Source organism: Mytilus californianus, unplaced genomic scaffold (genome assembly GCF_021869535.1).
Source record: "Mytilus californianus isolate M0D057914Y unplaced genomic scaffold, xbMytCali1.0.p SCAF_9, whole genome shotgun sequence".
Taxonomy (NCBI): domain Eukaryota; kingdom Metazoa; phylum Mollusca; class Bivalvia; order Mytilida; family Mytilidae; genus Mytilus; species Mytilus californianus.
In genome coordinates this window covers 97,472,839-97,494,685 of record NW_026262745.1, presented here as the reverse complement: position 1 = coordinate 97,494,685, position 21,847 = coordinate 97,472,839, and the positions used below count along the sequence as shown (strand labels likewise).

Here is a 21,847-nt window from a genome sequence, read left to right as displayed (position 1 = left end):
CAGAAAACCTTTTTGCGTTATAGAGTATGATAACTTGTTGAATTATGAGAGTATAGATGGGTCAGCGTTTAAAGTTACAATCACTTCTCATTAATTATTTGTTAACAAACAACAAACCTTGTTTTGTCATGGACATGATTAGTTTTGGCGCATCATTATTATGCAGATGTAGCTGAGATTTTACATGTCAACGCTTTATTAGCAAGACCGAAAGTCTTTAGCTATTAAAGATACTTCGGCTTTTTAAACAGACGAAGAAATCAGAAAATATGTTCATTCCTTAATGATACTTAACTCATTCATAGTCTACACTTATATCATTCTACAGTCTTATGCATAGCATGTTCATTTTGTACAATGTATGAACAAATTGCATTGACACACAAAAACATACATTTCAGATTTTTAGATCAGACAATATTTCATTAAGATTTCGCGATTTTTCAGAAAACCTTTTAGCGTTATAGGGTATGATAACTTGTTGAAGTATGAGAGTATAGATGGGTCAGCGTTTAAAGTTACAATCACTTGTCATTTATTATTTGTTAACAAACAACAAACCATGTTTTGTCATGGACATGATTAGTTTCGGTGCATCATTATTATGCAGATGTAGCTGAGATCTTACATGTCAACGCTATATTAGCGAGACCGAAAGGCTCCAGTCATTAAAGATACTTCGGCTTTTTAAACAGACAAAGAAATAAAAAAATATGTCCATCCCTTAATGATACTTAACTCATTCATAGTCTACTCATATCTATCGTTCTATTTCACGTAATTGATAGAAGGGGAAACGCTTTCATTAAACTAAAGATGCTCTGAAGTGTTCACTATCAGCTATTGGGTGACTGAAGTTTCATCAATATACCAATGTTTTCAAATAAAAAACTTTATTTCACATAGACTGAAGTATTCCGCCAAGAATAATTTAATACTTCAGCTATTCAGTTATGTTTGTAAAAAAAACAATCTTCACAATGTTTAAGCAATGAACAGAATAATAACTGTAATACATACCTGGACTTCCATGTTTCAGGTTCCTTACTGCAAAATAAAATGACATATTCTTTTCTTATTAAGTGTTTTCGAAATGTTACGCATCTTAAAATATGGCAGAAGAGACGCGTGTTTGTCATTGTGTTCTTTAAACAGATATTACTGGACTAACGGTTCATTGCAATTAAAAAAAAATGTCACATCAAGGTGTCTCTACATTCTGAAGTTAATCCTCCGACTTAATTTACAAACTAACTTCTTGGAAACACACCACTAAATAAATGAGGTTACAAAGAGTGTTATCTCAAGTCGTTCAAATACCACTACCATTCCAACAAAGTGGCAAATGATTATTTTGTATTTACATATTGATACCCCGATATCAGAAAGATAATTCCAGGTTGAGGAAAAAACTTAACAGTCTACAGTCTTATGCATAGAATGTGCATATTGTACAATGTATGAACAAATTGCATTGAAACACAAAAACATACATTTCAGATTTTAAGTTCAGACAATATTTCATTAAGATCTCGCGATTTTTCAGAAATTCTTTTTGCGTTATAGGGTATGATAACTTGTTGAAGTATGAGAGTATAGATGGGTCAGCGTTTAAAGTTACAATCACTTCTCATTAATTATTTGTTAACAAACAACAAACCTTGTTTTGTCATGGACATGATTAGTTTTGGCGCATCATTATTATGCAGATGTAGCTGAGATTTTACATGTCAACGCTTTATTAGCAAGACCGAAAGGCTTTAGTTATTAAAGATACTGCGGCTTTGTAAACAGACGAAGAAATCAGAAAATATGTTCATTCCTTAATGATACTTAACTCATTCATAGTCTACTCTTATATCATTCTACAGTCTTATGCATAGCATGTGCATTTTGTACAATGTATGAACAAATTGCATTGACACACAAAAACATACATTTCAGATTTTAAGTTCAGACAATATTTCATTAAGATCTCGCGATTTTTCAGAAATTCTTTTTGCGTTATAGGGTATGATAACTTGTTGAAGTATGAGAGTATAGATGGGTCAGCGTTTAAAGTTACAATCACTTCTCATTTATTATTTGTTAACAAACAACAAACCATGTTTTGTCATGGACATGATAAGTTTCGGTGCATTATTATTATGCAGATGTAGCTGAGATCTTACATGTCAACGCTATATTAGCGAGACCGAAAGGCTCCAGTCATTAAAGATACTTCGTTTTTTTAAATAGACGAAGAAATAAAGAAATATGTCCATTTCTTAATGATACTTAACTCATTCATAGTATACTCTTATCTATCGTTCTTTTTCACGTAATTGATAGAAGGGGAAACGCTTTCATTAAACTAAAGATGCTCTGAAGTGTGCACTATCAGCTATTGGGTCACTGAAGTTTCATCAATATAACAATGTTTTCATATAAAAAAACTTTATTTCACATAGACTGAAGTATTCCGCCAAGAATAATTTAATACTTCAGCTATTCAGTTCTGTTTGTAAAAAAAAACAATCTTCACAATGTTTAAGCAATGAACAGAATTATAACTTTAATACATACCTGTACTTCCATGTTTCAGGTTCCTTACTGCAAAATAAAATGACATATTCTTTTCTTATTAAGTGTTTTTGAAAAGTCACGCATCTTAAAATATGGCAGAAGAGACGCGTGATTTTCATTGTGTTCTTAAAACAGATATTACTGGACTAATGGTTCAATGCAATTAAAAAAAAAATGTCACATCAAGGTGTCTCTACATTCTGAAGTTAATCCTACGACTTAATTTACAAACTAACTTCTTGGAAACACACCACTGAATAAATGAGGTTACAAAGAGTGTTATCTCAAGTCGTTCAAATACCACTGCCATTCCAACAAAGTGGCAAATAATTATTTTGTATTTACATATTGATACCCCGATATCAGAAAGATAATCCAGGTTGAGGAAAAAACTTAACAGTCTACAGTCTTATGCATAGCATGTGCATATTGTACAATGTATGAACAAATTGCATTGAAACACAAAAACATACATTTCAGATTTTAAGTTCAGACAATATTTCATTAAGATTTTGCGATTTTTCAGAAAACCTTTTTGCGTTATAGGGTATGATAACTTGTTGAAGTATGAGAGTATAGATGGGTCAGCGTTTAAAGTTACAATCACTTCTCATTAATTATTTGTTAACAAACAACAAACCTTGTTTTGTCATGGACATGATTAGTTTTGGCGCATCATTATTATGCAGATGTAGCTAAGATTTTACATGTCAAAGCTTTATTAGCAAGACCGAAAGGCTTTAGTTATTAAAGATATTGCGGCTTTTTAAACAGAGGAAGAAATCAGAAAATATGTCTATTCCTTAATGATACTTAACTCATTCAATGTCTACTCTTATCTATCATTCTACAGTCTTATGCATAGCATGTTCATTTTGTACAATGTATGAAAAAATTGCATTGACACACAAAAACATACATTTCAGAAATTAAGATCACTCAATATTTCATTAAGATTTCGTGATTTTTCAGAAAACCTTTTTGCGTTATAGGGTATGAAAACTGGTTGAAGTATGAGAGTATAGATGGGTCAGCGTTTAAAGTTACAATCACTTCTCGTTTATTATTTGTTAACAAACAACAAACCATGCTTTGTCATGGACATGATAAGTTTCGGTGCATCATTATTATGCAGATGTAGCTGAGATCGTACATGTCAACGCTATATTAGCGAGACCGAAAGGCTCCGGTCATTAAAGATACTTCGGCTTTTTAAACAGACGAAGAAATAAAGAAATATGTCCATTTCTTAATGATACTTAACTCATTCATAGTCTACTTTTATCTATCATTCTTTTTCACGTAATTGATAGAAGGGGAACTGCTTTCATTAAACTAAAGATGCTCTGAAGTGTGCACTATCAGCTATTTGGTCACTGAAGTTTCAGCAATATAACAATGTTTTCATATAAAAAACTTTATTTCACATAGACTGAAGTATTCCGCCAAGAATAATTTAATACTTCAGCTATTCAGTTCTGTTTGCAAAAAAAAACAATCTTCACAATGTTTAAGCAATGAACAGAATTATAACTTTAATACATACCTGTACTTCGATGTTTCAGATTCCTTACTGCAAAATAGAATGACATATTCTTTTTTTATTAAGTGTTTTTGAGAAGTCACGCATCTTAAACTATGGCAGAATAGACGCGTGTTTGTCATTGTGTTCTTAAAACAGATATTACTGGACTAACGGTTCAATGCAATTAAAAAAAAAATGTCACATCAAGGTGTCTCTACATTCTGAAGTCAATCCTCCGACTTAATTTACAAAATAACTTCTTGGAAACACACCTATAAATCAATGAGGTTACAAAGAGTGTTATCTCAAGTCTTTCAAATACCACTACCAATCCAACAAAGTGGCAAATGATTATTTTGTATTTACATATTGATACCCAGATACCTTATTTTTCTGACGATAGTGTGATTTTTGCTTTTTATTTTTACTTTTTAAAGTATTCTCAATTTTCAATATTTTCTACGTTAAAAGAACTGAAAGATTAAATCAGAAAGATAATCCAGGTTGAGGAAATAAAAATAACAGTCTACAGTCTTATGCATAGCATGTGCATATTGTACAATGTATGAACAAATTGCATTGAAACACAAAAACATACATTTCAGATTTTAAGTTCAGACAATATTTCATTAAGATTTCGCGATTGATCAGAAAACCTTTTTGCGTAATAGGGTATTATAACTTGTTGAAGTTTGGGAGTATAGATGGACCAGCGTTTAAAGTTACAATCACTTCTCATTTATTATTTGTTAACAAACAACAAACCATGTTTTGTCATGGACATGATTAGTTTCGGTTCATCATTATTATGCAGATGTAGCTGAGATCTTACATGTCAACGCTATATTAGCGAAACCGAAAGGTTCCAGTTATTAAAGATACTTCGGCTTTTTAAACAGACGAAGAAATCAGAAAATATGTCCATTCCTTAATGATACTTAACTCATTCATAGTCTACTCTTATCTATCGTTCTTTTTCACGTAATTGATAGAAGGGGAAACGCTTTCATTAAACTAAAGATGTTCTGAAGTTTGCACTATCAGCTATTGGGTGACTGAAGTTTCATCAATATAACAATGTTTTCATATAAAAAACTTTATTTCACATAGACTGAAGTATTCCGCTAAGAATAATTTAATACTTCAGCTATTCAGTTCTGTTTGTAAAAAAAAAAACAATCTTCACAATGTTTAAGCAATGTACAGAATTATAACTTTAATACATACCTGTACTTCGATGTGTCAGGTTCCTTACTGCAAAATAAAATGACATATTCTTTTTTTATTAAGTGTTTTAGAGAAGTCACGCATCTTAAACTATGGCAGAAGAGACGCGTGTTTGTCATTGTGTTCTTAAAACAGATATTATTGGACTAACGGTTCAATTCAATTTTAAAAAAAAGTCCAATCAAGGTGTCTCTACATTCTGAAGTCAATCCTCCGACTTAATTTACAAAATAACTTCTTGGAAACACACCTATAAATCAATGAGGTTACAAAGAGTGTTATCTCAAGTCGTTCAAATACCACTACCATTCCAACAAAGTGGCAAATGATTATTTTGTATTTACATATTGATACCCAGATACCTTATTTTTCTGACGATAGTGTGATTTTTGCTTTTTATTTTTACTTTTCAAAGTATTCTCAATTTTCAATATTTTCTACGTTAAAAAAATTGAAAGATTAAATCAGAAAGATAATCCAGGTTGAGGAAAAAACTTAACAGTCTTCAGTCATATGCATAGCATGTGCATATTGCACAATCTATGAACAAATTGCATTGACACAACAAAAAAAAGATACATTTCGGATTTTAAGATCACTCAATATTTCATTAAGATTTCGCAATTTTTCAGAAAAACTTTTTGCGTTATAGGGTATGATAACTTGTTGAAGTATGGGAGTATAGATGGACCAGCTTTTAAAGTTACAATCACTTCTCATTTATTATTTGTTAACAAACAACAAACCATGTTTTGTCATGGTCATGATTAGTTTCGGTGCATCATTATTATGCAGATGTAGCTGAGATCTCACATGTCAACGCTATATTAGCGAAACCGAAAGGCTCCAGTTATTAAAGATACTTCGGCTTTTTAAACAGACGAAGAAATCAGAAAATATGTCCATTCCTTAATGATACTTAACTCATTCATAGTCTACTCTTATCTATCGTTCTTTTTCACGTAATTGATAGAAGGGGAAACGCTTTCATTAAACTAAAGATGCTCTGATGTGTACACTATCAGCTATTGGGTCACTGAAGTTTCATCAATATACCAATGTTTTCATATAAAAAGACTTTATTTCACATAGACTGAAGTATTCCGCCAAGAATAATTTAATACTTCAGCTATTCAGGTCTGTTGTTAAAAAAAAAACAATCTTCACAATGTTTAAGCAATGAACAGAATTATAACTTTAAAACATACCCGTACTTCCATGTTTCAGGTTCATTACTGCAAAATAAAATGACATATTCTTTTCTTATTAAGTGTTTTTGAAAAGTCACGCATCTTAAACAATAGCAGAAGAGACGCGTGCTTGTCATTGTGGTCTTCAAACAGATATTACTGGACTAACGGTGCAATGCAATTAAAAAAAAATGTCACATCAAGATGTCTCCACATTCTGGTGTCAATCCTCCAACTTAATTTACAAAATAACTTCTTTGAAAAACACCACTAAATAAATGAGGTTACAAAGAATGTTATCTCAAGTCGTTCAAATACCACTACCATTCCAACAAAGTGGCAAATGATTATTTTGTATTTACATATTGATACCCAGATACCTTATTTGTCTGACGATAGAGTGATTTTTGCTTTTTATTTTTACTTTTTAAAGTATTCTCAATTATCAATATTTTCTACATTAAAAGAATTGAAAGATTAAATCAGAAAGATAATCCAGGTTGAGGAAAAAATTTAACAGTCTACAGTCTTATGCATAGCATGTGCATATTGTACAATGTATGAACAAATTGCATTGACAAACAAAAACATACATTTCAGATTTTAAGATCAGACAATATTTCATTAAGATTTCGCGATTTTTCAGAAAACCTTTTAGCGTTATAGGGTATGATAACTTGTTGAAGTATGAGAGTATAGATGGGTCAGCGTTTAAAGTTACAATCACTTCTCATTTATTATTTGTTAACAAACAACAAACCATGTTTTGTCATGGACATGATTAGTTTCGGTGCATCATTATTATGCAGATGTAGCTGAGATCTTACATGTCAACGCTATATTAGCGAGACCGAAAGGCTCCAGTCATTAAAGATAATTCGGCTTTTTAAACAGACGAAGAAATAAAAAAATATGTCCATCCCTTAATGATACTTAACTCATTCATAGTCTTCTCTTATCTATCGTTCTTTTTCACGTAATTGATAGAAGGGGAAACGCTTTCATTGAACTAAAGATGCTCTGAAGTGTGCACTATTAGCTATTGGGTGACTGAAGTTTCATCAATATACCAATGTTTTCATATAAAAAACTTTATTTCACATAGACTGAAGTATTCCGCCAAGAATAATTTAATACTTCAGCTATTCAGTTCTGTTTGTAAAAAAAACAATCTTCACAATGTTTAAGCAATGAACAGAATTATAACTTTAATACATACCTGGACTTCCATGTTTCAGGTTCCTTACTGCAAAATAAAATGACATATTCTTTTCTTATTAAGTGTTTTCGAAAAGTTACGCATCTTAAACTATGGCAGAAGAGACGCGTGTTTGTCATTGTGTTCTTTAAACAGATATTACTGGACTAACGGTTCATTGCAATTAAAAAAAAAATGTCACATCAAGGTGTCTCTACATTCTGAAGTTAATCCTCCGACTTAATTTACAAACTAACTTCTTGGAAACACACCACTAAATAAATGAGGTTACAAAGAGTGTTATCTCAAGTCGTTCAAATACCACTACCTTTCCAACAAAGTGGCAAATAATTATTTTGTATTTACATATTGATACCCCGATATCAGAAAGATAATCCAGGTTGAGGAAAAAACTTAACTGTCTACAGTCTTATGCATAGCATGTGCATATTGTACAATGTATGAACAAATTGCATTGAAACACAAAAACATACATTTCAGATTTTAAGTTCAGATAATATTTCATTAAGATTTTATTTCAGAAACCCTTTTTGCGTTATAGGGTATGATAACTTGTTGAAGTATGAGAGTATAGATGGGTCAGCGTTTAAAGTTACAATCACTTCTCATTTATTATTTGTTAACAAACATCAAACCATGTTTTGTCATGGACATCATGATTATGCAGATGTAGCTAAGATCTTATATGTCAACAATATAAAAGCAAGACCGAAAGGCTACAATCATTTAAGATACTTCGCCTTTTAAACAGACGAAGAAATAGGAAAATATGTCCATTCCTTAAGGATACTTAACTCATCCATATTCTACTCTTATCTATCATTCTACAGTCTTATGCATAGCATGTGCATTTTGTACAATGTATGCACAAATTGCATTGACACACAAAAAAATTCATTTCAGATTTTAAGATCACTCTATATTTCATTGAGATTTCGCGATTTTTCAGAAAACGTTTTTGCGATATACGGTATGATAACTTGTTGAAGTATGAGAGAATAGATGGATCAGCGTTTAAAGTTACAATCACTTCTCGTTTATTATTTGTTAACAAACAACAAACCATGTTTTGTCATGGACATGATTAGTTTTGGTCCATCATGATTATGCAGATGTAGCTGAGATCTTACATGTTAACGCTATATTAGCGAGACCGAAAGGCTCCAGTCATTAAAGATACTTCGGCTTTTTAAACAGACGAAGAAATCAAAAAATATGTCCGTTCCTTAATGATACTTAACTCATTCATAGTCTACTTTTATCTATCGTTCTTTTTCACGTAATTGATAAAAGGGGAAACGTTTTCAATAAACTAAAAATGCTCTAAAGTGTGCACTATTAGCTATTGGGTTACTGAAGTTTCATCAATATACCAATGTTTTCATATAAAAAACTTTATTTCACATAGACTGAAGTATTCCGTCAAGAATAATTTAATACTTCAGCTATTCAAATCTGTTTGTAAAAAAAAAACAATCTTCAGAATGTTTAAGCAATGAACAGAAATATAACTTTAATACATACCTGTACTTCGATGTTTGAGGTTTCTTACTGCAAAATAAAATGACATATTCTTTTTTTATTAAGGGTTTTAGAGAAGTCACGCATCTTAAACTATGGCAGAAGAGACGCGTGTTTGTCTTTGTGTTCTTAAAACAGATATTACTGGACTAACGATTCAATGCAATTAAAAACAAATGTCACATCAAGGTGTCTCTACATTCTGAAGTCAATCCTCCGACTTAATTTACAAAATAACTTCTTGGAAACACACCACTAAATCAATGAGGTTACAAAGAGTGTTATCTCAAGTCGTTCAAATACCACTACCATTCCAACAAAGTGGCAAATGATTGTTTTGTATTTACATATTGATACCCAGATACCTTATTTTTCTGACGATAGTGTGATTTTTGCTTTTTATTTTTACTTTTTAAAGTATTCTCAATTTTCAATATTTTCTACGTTAAAAGAATTGAAAGATTAAATCAGAAAGATAATCCAGGTTGAGGAAAAAACCTTACAGTCTACAGTCTTATGCATAGCATGTACATATTATACAATGTAAGAACAAATTGCATTGACACACACACAGATACATTTCGGATTTTAAGATCACTCAATATTTCATTAAGATTTTGCTATTTTTCAGAAAAACTTTAAGCGTTATAGGGTATTATAACTTGTTGAAGTATGGGAGTATAGATGGATCAGCGTTAAAAGTTACAATCATTTCTCGTTTATTATTTGTTAACAAACAACAAACCATGTTTTGTCATGGACATGATTAGTTTTGTCGCATCATTATTATGCAGATGTAGCTGAGATCTTACATGTCAACACTATATATCAGCGAGACCGAAAGGCTCCAGTCATAAAAGATACTTCGGCTTTTTAAACAGACGAAGAAATAAAAAAAATATGTCCATTCCTTAATAATACTTAACTCATTCATAGTCTACTCTTATCTATCGTTCTTTTTCACGTAATTGATAGAAGGGGAAACGCTTTCTTTAAACTAAAGATGCTCTGAAGTGCGCACTATTAGCTATTGGGTGACTGAAGTTTCATCAATATACCAATGCTTTCATATAAAAAACTTTATTTCACATAGACTGAAGTATTCCGCCAAGATTAATTAAATACTTCAGCGATTCAGTTCTGTTTGTAAAAAAAAAACAATCTTCACAATGTTTAAGCAATGAACAGAATTATAACTTTAATGCATACCTGTACTTCCATGTTTCAGGTTCCTTACTGAAAAATAAAATGACATATTCTTTTTTTATTAAATGTTTTTGAGAAGTCACGCATCTCAAACTATGACAGAAGAGACGCGTGTTTGTCATTGTGTTCTTAAAACAGATATTACTGGACTAACGGTTCAATGCAATTTAAAAAAAGTCACATCAAGGTGTCTCTACATTCTGAAGTCAATCCTCCGACTTAATTTACAAAATAACTTCTTGGAAACACACCTATAAATCAATGAGGTTACAAAGAGTGTTATCTCAAGTTGTTCAAATACCACTACCATTCCAACAAAGTGGCAAATAATTATTTTGTATTTACATATTGATACCCAGATACCTTATTTTTCTGACGATAGTGTGATTTTTGCTTTTTATTATTACTTTTTAAAGTATTCTCAATTTTCAATATTTTCTACGTTAAAAGAATTGAAAGATTAAATCAAAAAGATAATCCAGGTTGAGGAAAAAACTTAACAGTCTATAGTCTTATGCATAGCATGTGCATTTTGTACAATGTATGAACACATTGCATTGACACACAAAAACATACATTTCAGATTTTAAGATCAGACAATATTTCATTAAGATTTCGCGATTTTTCAGAAAACCTTTTTGCGTTATAGGGTATGAAAACTTGTTGAAGTATGAAAGTATAGATGGGTCAGCGTTTAAAGTTACAATCACTTCTCGTTTATTATTTGTTAACAAACAACAAACCATGTTTTATCATGGACATGATTAGTTTCGGTGCATCATTATTATGCAGATGTAGCTGAGATCTTACATGTCAACGCTATATTAGCGAAACCGAAAGGCTCCAGTTATTAAAGATACTGCGGCTTTTTAAACAGACGAAGAAATCAGAAAATATGTCCATTCCTTAATGATACTTAACTCATTCATAGTCTACTCTTATCTATCATTCTACAGTCTTATGCATAGCATGTGCATTTTGTACAATGTATGAAAAAAATGCATTGACACACAAAAACATATATTTCAGATTTTAAGATCAGACAATATTTCATTAAGATTTCGCGATTTTTCAGAAAACCTTTTTGCGTTAAAGGGTATGAAAACTTGTTGAAGTATGAGAGTATAGATGGGTCAGCGTTTAAAGTTACAATCACTTCTCGTTTATTATTTTAAATAAACAACAAACCATGTTTTGTCATGGACATGATTAGTTTCGGTGCATCATTATTATGCAGATGTAGATGAGATCTTACATTTCAACGCTATATTAGCGAGGCCGAAAGGCTCCAGTCATTAAAGATACTTCGGCTTTTTAAACAGACGAAGAAATAAAGAAATATGTCCATTCCTTAATGATACTTAACTCATTCATAGTATACTCTTATCTATCGTTTTTTTTCACGTAATTGATAGAAGGGGAAACGCTTTCATTAAACTACAGATGATCTGATTGGCACTATCAGCTATTGGATGACTGAAGTTTCATCAATATAACAATGTTTTCATATAAAAAACGTTATTTCACATAGACTGAAGTATTTCGCCAAGAATAATTTAATACTTCAGCTATTCAGTTCTGTTTGTAAAAAAAAAACAATCTTCACAATGTTTAAGCAATGAACAGAATTATAACTTTAATACATACCTGTACTTCGATGTTTCAGGTTCCTTACTGCAAAATAAAATGACATATTCTTTTTTTATTAAGGATTTTTGAGAAGTCACGCATCTTAAACTATGGCAGAAGAGACTCGTGTTTGTCATTGTGTTCTTAAAACAGATATTACTGGACTAACGGTTCAATTCAATTTAAAAAAAAAAGTCCAATCAAGGTGTCTCTACATTCTGAAGTCAATCCTCCGACTTAATTTACAAAATAACTTCTTTGAAACACACCTATAAATCAATGAGGTTACAAAGAGTGTTATCTCAAGTCTTTCAAATACCACTACCATTCAAACAAAGTGGCAAATGATTATTTTGTATTTACATATTGATACCCAGATACCTTATTTTTCTGACGATAGTGTGATTTTTGCTTTTTATATTTACTTTTTAAGTATTCTCAATTTCAATATTTTCTACGTTAAAAGAATGGAAAGATTAAATCAGAAAGATAATCCAGGTTGAGGAAAAAAACTAACAGTCTACAGTCTTATGCATAGCATGTGCATTTTGTACAGATGTATGAACAAATTGCATTGACACACAAAAACATACATTTCGGATAATAAGATCACTCTATATTTCATTAAGATTTCGCTATTTTTCAGAAAAACTTTTTGCGTTATAGGGTATTATAACTTGTTGAAGTATGGGAGTATAGATTGACCAGCGTTTAAAGTTACAATTACTTCTCATTTATTATTTGTTAACAAACAACAAACCATGTTTTGTCATGGACATGATTAGTTTCGGTGCATCATTATTATGCAGATGTAGCTGAGATCTTACATGTCAACGCTATATTAGCGAAACCGAAAGGCTCCAGTTATTAAAGATACTGCGGCTTTTTAAACAGACGAAGAAATCAGAAAATATGTCCATTCCTTAATGATACTTAACTCATTCATAGTCTACTCTTATCTATCATTCTACAGTCATGCATAGCATGTGCATTTTGTACAATGTATGAACAAATTGTATTGACACACAAAAACATACATTTCAGATTTTAAGATCAGACAATATTTCATTAAGATTTCGCGATTTTTCAGAAAACCTTTTTGCGTTATAGGGTATGAAAACTTGTTGAAGTATGAGAGTGTAGATGGGTCAGCGTTTAAAGTTACAATCACTTCTCGTTTATTATTTTAAATAAACAACAAACCATGTTTTGTCATGGACATGATTAGTTTCGGTGCATCATTATTATGCAGATGTAGCTGAGATTTACATTTCAACGCTATATTAGCGAGGCCGAAAGGCTCCAGTCATTAAAGATACTTCGGCTTTTTAAACAGACGAAGAAATAAAAAAATATGTCCATTACTTAATGATACTTAACTCATTCATAGTATACTCTTATCTATCGTTCTTTTTCGCGTAAATGATAGAAGGGGAAACGCTTTCATTAAACTGAAGATGCTCTGATGTGTGCACTATCAGCTATTGGGTCACTGAAGTTTCATCAATATAACAATGTTTTCATATAAAAAACTTTATTTCACATAGACTGAAGTATTCCGCCAAGAATAATTTAATACTTCAGCTATTCAGTTCTGTTTGTAAAAAAAAAAACAATGTTCACAATGTTTAAGCAATGAACAGAATTATAATTTTAATACATACCTGTACTTCGATGTTTCAGGTTCCTTACAGCAAAATAAAATGACATATTCTTTTTTTATTAAGTGTTTTTGAGAAGTCACGCATCTTAAACTATGCCAGAAGAGACGCGTGTTTGTCATTGTGTTCTTAAAACAGATATTACTGGACTAACGGTTCAATGCAATTAAAAAAAAAATGTCACATCAAGGTGTCTCTACATTCTGAAGTCAATCCTCCGACTTGATTTACAAAATAACTTCTTGGAAACACACCTATAAATCAATGAGGTTACAAAGAGTGTTATCTCAAGTCGTTCAAATACCACTACCATTCCAACAAAGTGGCAAATGATTATTTTGTATTTACATATTGATACCCCGATACCTTATTTTTCTGACGATAGTGTGATTTTTGCTTATAATATTTACTTTTTAAAGTATTCTCAATTTTCAATATTTTCTACGTTAAAAGGATTGAAAGATTAAATCAGAAAGATAATCAAAGTTGAGGAAAAAACATAACAGTCTACAGTCTTATGCATAGCATGTACATATTATACAATGTATGAACAAATTGCATTGACACACACACAGATACATTTCGGATTTTAAGATCACTCAATATTTCATTAAGATTTCGCAATATTTCAGAAAAACTTTTTGCGTTATAGGGTATTATAACTTGTTGAAGTATGGGAGTATAGATGGATCAGCGTTAAAAGTTACAATCACTTCTCGTTTATTATTTGTTAACAAACAACAAACCATGTTTTGTCATGGACATGATTAGTTTTGTCGCATCATTATTATGCAGATGTAGCTGAGATCTTACATCTCAACGCTATATTAGCGAGACCGAAAGGCTCCAGTCATAAAAGATACTTCGGCTTTTTAAACAGACGAAGAAATAAAAAAAATATGTCCATTCCTTAATGATACTTAACTCATTCATAGTCTACTCTTATCTATCGTTCTTTTTCACGTAATTGATAGAAGGGGAAACGCTTTCTTTAAACAAAAGATGCTCTGAAGTGCGCACTATTAGCTATTGGGTCACTGAAGTTTCATCAATATACCAATGCTTTCATATAAAAAACTTTATTTCACATAGTTTGAAGTATTCCGCCAAGAATAATTAAATACTTCAGCGATTCAGTGCTGTTTGTAAAAAAAAAAACAATCTTCACGATGTTTAAGCAAGGAACAGAATTATAACTTTAATGCATACCTGTTCTTCCATGTTTCAGGTTCCTTACTGAAAAATCAAATTACATATTCTTTTTTTATTAAGTGTTTTTGAGAAGTCACGCATCTCAAACTATGGCAGAAGAGACGCGTGTTTGTCATTGTGTTCTTAAAACAGATATTTCTGGACTAACGGTTCAATGCAATTTAAAAAAAAAGTCACATCAAGGTGTCTCTACATTCTGAAGTCAATCCTCCGACTTAATTTACAAAATAACTTCTTGGAAACACACCTATAAATCAATGAGGTTACAAAGAGTGTTATTTGAAGTCTTTCAAATACCACTACCATTCCAACCAAGTGGCAAATGATTATTTTATATTTACATATTGATACCCAGATACCTTATTTTTCTGACGATAGTGTGATTTTTGCTTTTTATTTTTACTTTTTAAAGTATTCTCAATTTTCAATATTTTCTACGTTAAAAGAATTGAAAGATTAAATCAGAAAGATAATCCAGGTTGAGGAAAAAACTTAACAGTCTATAGTCTTATGCATAGCATGTGCATTTTGTACAATGTATGAACAAATTGCATTGACACACAAAAACATACATTTCAGATTTTAAGTTCAGACAATATTTCATTAAGATTTCGCGATTTTTCAGAAAACCTTTTTGCGTAATAGGGTATGATAACTTGATGAAGTATGAGAGTATAGATGGGTCAGCGTTTCAAGTTACAATCACTTCTCATTTATTATTTGTTAACAAAAAACAAACCTTGTTTTGTCATGGACATGATTAGTTTTGGCGCATCATGATTATGCAGATGTAGCTGAGATTTTACATGTCAACGCTTTATTAGCAAGACCGAAAGGGGCCATTTATTAAAGATACTGCGGCTTTTTAAACAGACAAAGAAATCAGAAAATATGTCCATTCCTTAATGATACTTAACTCATTCATAGTCTACTCTTATCTATCATTCTACAGTCTTATGCATAGCATGTGCATTTTGTACAATGTATGAACAAATTGCATTGACACAGAAAAACACACATTTCAGATTTTAAGATCAGACAATATTTCATTAAGATTTTGCGATTTTTCAGAAAACCTTTTTGCGTTATAGGGTATGAAAACTTGAAGTATGAGAGTATAGATGGGTCAGCGTTTAAAGTTACAATCACTTCTCGTTTATTATTTGTTAACAAACTACAAACCATGTTTTGTCATGGACGTGATTAGTTTCGGTGCATCATTATTATGCAGATGTAGCTGAGATCTTACATTTCAACGCTATATTAGCGAGACCGAAAGGCTCCAGTCATTAAAGATACTTCGGCTTTTTAAACAGACGAAGAAATAAAAAAATATGTCCATTCCTTAATGATACTTAACTCATTCATAGTATACTCTTATCTATCGTTCTTTTTCGCGTAATTGATAGAAGGGGAAACGCTTTCATTAAACTGAAGATGCTCTGATGTGTGCACTATCAGATATTGATTCACTGAAGTTTCATCAATATAACAATGTTTTCATATAAAAAACTTTATTTCACATAGACTGAAGTATTCCGCCAAGAATAATTTAATACTTCAGCTATTCAGTTCCGTTTGTAAAAAAAAAACAATCTTCACAATATTTAAGCAATGAACAGAATTATAATTTTAATACATACCTGTACTTCGATGTTTCAGGTTCCTTACTGCAAAATAAAATGACATATTCTTTTTTTATTAAGTGTTTTTGAGAAGTGACGCATCTTAAACTATGACAGAAGAGACGCGTGTTTGTCACTGTGTTCTTAAAACAGATATTACTGGACTAACGGTTCAATGCAATTAAAAAAAAAAATGTCACATCAAGGTGTTTCACATTCTGAAGTCAATCCTCCGACTTAATTTACAAAATAACTTCTTGGAAACACACCTATAAATCAATGAGGTTACAAAGAGTGTTATTTCATGTCGTTCAAGTACCACTACCATTTCAACAATGGGCAAATGATTATTTTGTATTTACATATTGATACCCAGATACCTTATTTTTCTGACGATAATGTGATTTTTGCTTTTTATTTTTACTTTTTAAAGTATTCTCAATTTTCAATATTTTCTACGTTAAAAGAATTGAAAGGTTAAATCAGAAAGATAATCCAGGTTGAGGAAAAAACTTAACAGTCTAGAGTCATATGCATAGCATGTGCATATTGTACAATGTATGAACAAATTGCATTGACACAACAAAAAAAGATACATTTCGTATTTTAAGATCACTCAATATTTCATTAAGATTTCGCAATTTTTCAGAAACACTTTTTGCGTTATAGGGTATTATAACTTGTTGAAGTATGAGAGTATAGATGGACCAGCGTTTAAAGTTACAATCACTTTTCATTTATTATTTGTTAACAAACAACAAACCATGTTTTGTCATGGACATGATTAGTTTCGTTGCATCATTATTATGCAGATGTAGCTGAGATCTTACATGTCAACGTTATATTAGCGAGACCGAAAGGCTCCAGTCATAAAAGATACTTCGGCTTTTTAAACCATTCCAACAAAGGGGCAAATGATTATTTTTTGTTTAAATATCGATACTCAGATACCTTATTTTTCTGACGATAGTGTGATTTTTGCTTTTTATTTTTACTTTTTAAAGAATTCTCAATTTTCAATATTTTCTACGTTAAAAGAATTGAAAGATTAAATCAGAAAGATAATCCAGGTTGAGGAAAAAACTTAACAGTCTACACTCTTATGCATACCATGTGCATATTGTACAATGTACGAACAAAATGCATTGACACACAAATATACATTTCAGATATTAAGATCACTCAATATTTCATTAAGATTTCGCGATTTTTCAGAGAACCTTTTTGCGTTATAGGGTATGAAAACTTGTTGAAGTATGAGAATATAGATGGATCAGCGTTTAAAGTTACAATCACTTCTCGTTAAGTATTTGTTAACAAACAACAAACCATGTTTTGTCATGGCCATGAATAGTTTTGGCGCATCATGATTATGCAGATGTAGCTGAGATCTTACATGTCAGCGCTATATTAGCAAGACCGAAAGGCTCCAGTCATTAAAGATACTTCGGTTTTTAAAACAGACGAAAAATCAGAAAATATGTCCATTCCTTAAGGATACTTAACTCATTCATAGTCTACTCTAATCTATCATTCTACAGTCTTATGCATAGCATGTGCATATTGTACATTGTATGAACAAATTGCATTGACACACAAAACAAACATTTCAGATTTTAAGATCACTCAATATATCATTAAGATTACGCGATTTTTCAGAAAACGTTTTGCGTTATAGGGTATGGGTACTTCTTGAAGTATGAGAGTATAGATGGATCAGCGTTTAAAGTAACAATCACTTCTCATTTATTATTTTTTAACAAACAACAAACCATGTTTTGTCATGGACATGATTAGTTTTGGCGCATCATGATTATGCAGATGTACCTGAGATCTTACATGTCAACGCTATATTAGCGAAACCGAAAAGCTCCAGTTATTAAAGATACTGCGGCTTTTAAAACAGACGAAGAAATCAGATAATATGTCCATTCCTTAATGATACTTAACTCATTCATAGTCTCCTCTTATCTATCATTCTACAGTCTTATGCATAGCATGTGCATTTTGTACAATGTATGAACAAATTGCATTGACACACAAAAACATACATTTTAGATTTTAAGATCAGACAATATTTCATTAAGATTTCGCGATTTTTCAGAAAACCTTTTTGCGTTATAGGGTATGAAAACTTGTTGAAGTATGAGAGTATAGATGGGTCAGCGTTTAAAGTTACAATCACTTCTCGTTTATTATTTGTTAACAAACTACAAACCATGTTTTGTCATGGACGTGATTAGTTTCGGTGCATCATTATTATGCAGATGTAGCTGAGATCTTACATGTCAACGCTGGATTAGCAAGACCGAAAGGCTCCAGTCATTAAAGATACTTCGGCTTTTTAAACAGACGAAGAAATAAAGAAATATGTCCATTCCTTAATGATACTTAACTCATTCATAGTATTCTCTTATCTATCGTTCTTTTTTCACGTAATTGATAGAAGGGGAAACGCTTTCATTAAACTAAAGATGCTCTGAAGTGTGCACTATCAGCTACTGGGTGACTGAAGTTTCATCAATATAACAATGTTTTCATATAAAAAACTTTATTTCACATAGACGGAAGTATTCCGTCAAGAATAATTTAATACTTCAGCTATTCAGATCTGTTTGTAAAAAAAAAACAATCTTCACAATGTTTAAGCAATGAACAGAAATATAACTTTAATACATACCTGTACTTCGATGTTTCAGGTTTCTTACTGCAAAAAAAAAAAATGACATATTCTTTTTTTATTAAGTGTTTTTGAGAAGTCACGCATCTTAAACTATGGCAGAACAGACGCGTGTTTGTCATTGTGTTCTTAAAACAGATATTACTGGACTAACGGTTGAATGCAATTAAAAAAAAATGTCACATCAAGGTGTCTCTACATTCTGAAGTCAATCCTCCGACTTAATTTACAAAATAACTTCTTTGAAACACACCACTAAATCAATGAGGTTACAAAGAGTGTTATCTCAAGTCGTTCAAATGCCACTACCATTCCAACAAAGTGGCACATGATTATTTTGTATTTACATATTGTTACCCACATACCTTAATTTTCTGACGATAGTGTGATTTTTGCTTTTTATTTTTACTTTTTAAAGTATTCTCAATTTTCAATATTTTCTACGTTAAAAGAATTGAAAGATTAAATCAGAAAGATAATCCAGGTTGAGGAAAAAGCTTAACAGTCTACAGTCTTATGCATAGCATGTGCATGTTATACAATGTATGAACAAATTGCATTGACACACAAAAAGATACATTTCGCATTTTAAGATCACTCATTATTTCATTAAGATTTCGCAATTTTTCAGAAAAACTTTTTGCGTTATAGGGTATTATAACTTGTTGAAGTATGGGAGTATAGATGGATCAGCGTTAAAAGTTACAATCACTTCTCGTTTATTATTTGTTAACAAACAACAAACCATATTTTGTCATGGACATGATTAGTCTTGTTGCATCATTATTATGCAGATGTAGCTAAGATCTTACATGTCAACGCTATATTAGCAAGACCGAAAGGCTCCAGTCATTAAAGGTACTTCGGCTTTTTAAACAAACGGAGAAATAAAAAAAATATGTCCATTCCTTAATGATACTTAACTCATTCATAGTATACTCTTATCTATCGTACTTTTTCACGTAATTGATAGAATGGGAAACGCTTTTATTAAAATAAAGATGCTCTGAAGTGTGGACTATTAGCTATTGGGTCACTGAAGTTTCATCAATATACCAATGTTTTCATATAAAAAACTTTGTTTCACATAGACTGAAGCATTCCGCCAAGAATAATTTAATACTTCAGCTAATCAGTTCTGTTTGCAAAAAAAACCAATCTTCACAATGTTTAAGCAATGAACAGAATTATAACTTTAATACATACCTGTACTTCGATGTTCCAGGTTCCTTACTGCAAAATAAAATGACATATTCTTTTCTTATTAAGTGTTTTTGAGAAGTCACGCATCTTAAACAATGGCAGAAGAGAGGCGTGTTTCTCATTGTGTTCTTAAAACAGATATTACTGGACTAACGGTTGAATGCAATTAAAAAAACAAAATGTCACATCAAGGTGTCTCTACATTCTGAAGTCAAACCTCCGATTTAATTTACAAAATAACTTCTTGGAAACACACCACTAAATAAATGAGGTTAAAAAGAGAGTTATCTTAAGTCGTTAAAATACCACTACCATTCAAAAAAGGGGCAAATGATTATTTTGTGTTTACATATTGATACCCAGATACCTTATTTTTCTGACGATAGTGTGATTTTTGTTTTTTTTTTTACTTTTTTTAGAGTTCTCAATTTTAAATATTTTCTACTTTAAAAAAATTAAAAGATTAAATCAGAAAGATAATCCAGGTTGCGGAAAAAATCTTAACAGTCTACAGTCTTATGCATAACAAGTGCATATTGTACAATGTATGAACAAATTGCATTGAAACACAAAACATGCATTTCATATTTTAAGATCACTCAATATTTCATTAAGATTTCGTGATTTTTTAGAAAACCTTTTTGCGTTATAGCGTATGAAAACTTGTTGAAGTATGAGAGTATAGATGGATCAGCGTTTAAATTTACAATCACTTCTCATTTATTATTTGTTAATAAACAACAAACCCTGTTTTGTCATGAACATGATTAGTTTTGGCGCATCATGATTATGCAGATGTAGCTGAGATCTTACATGTCAACGCTATATTAGCAAGACCAAAAGGCTCCAGTCATTAAAGATACTTCGGCTTTTTAAACAGACGAAGAAATCAGAAAAAAAATGTCCATTCCTTAATGATATTTAACTCATTCATAGTCTATTCTTATCTATCATTCTACAGTCTTATGCATAGCATGTGCATATTGTACAATGTATGAACAAATTGCATTGAAACACAAAAACATGCATTTCAGATTTTAAGATCACTCAATATTTCATTAAGATTACGCGATTTTTCAGAAAAAAACTTTTTCGGTTATAGGGTATGATTACTTGTTGAAGTATGAGAGTATAGATGGATCACCGTTTAAAGTTACAATCACTTCTCATTTATTATTTGTTAACAAACAACAAACCATGTTTTGTCATGGACATGATTAGTTTTGGCGCATCATGATTATGCAGATGTAGCTGAGTTCTTACAGGTCAACGCTGGATTAGCGAGACCGAAAGGTTCCAGTCATTTAAGATACTTCGGCTTTTTAAACAGAAGAAGAAATCACAGAATATGTATATTCCTTAATGATACTTAACTCATTCATAG

General features: G+C 31.2%; 1 long non-coding RNA gene across 2 annotated transcripts; it reads right to left on the bottom strand.

The window, feature by feature from the left end:
* Positions 1 to 2,577: 2,577 nt before the first annotated feature.
* On the bottom strand, positions 2,578 to 20,496 carry LOC127714566 (uncharacterized). 2 transcript variants are annotated; one of them, XR_007987793.1, is made up of 3 exons: positions 20,467 to 20,496; positions 19,261 to 19,287; positions 2,578 to 2,592 (listed from the first exon to the last, which is right to left on the bottom strand). It is a non-coding gene; the product is annotated as an uncharacterized LOC127714566 (long non-coding RNA). The 2 variants fall into 2 exon arrangements; XR_007987792.1 differs by lacking the exon at positions 2,578 to 2,592 and adding an exon at positions 10,469 to 10,483.
* Between the last annotated feature and the right edge of the window lie 1,351 nt (positions 20,497 to 21,847).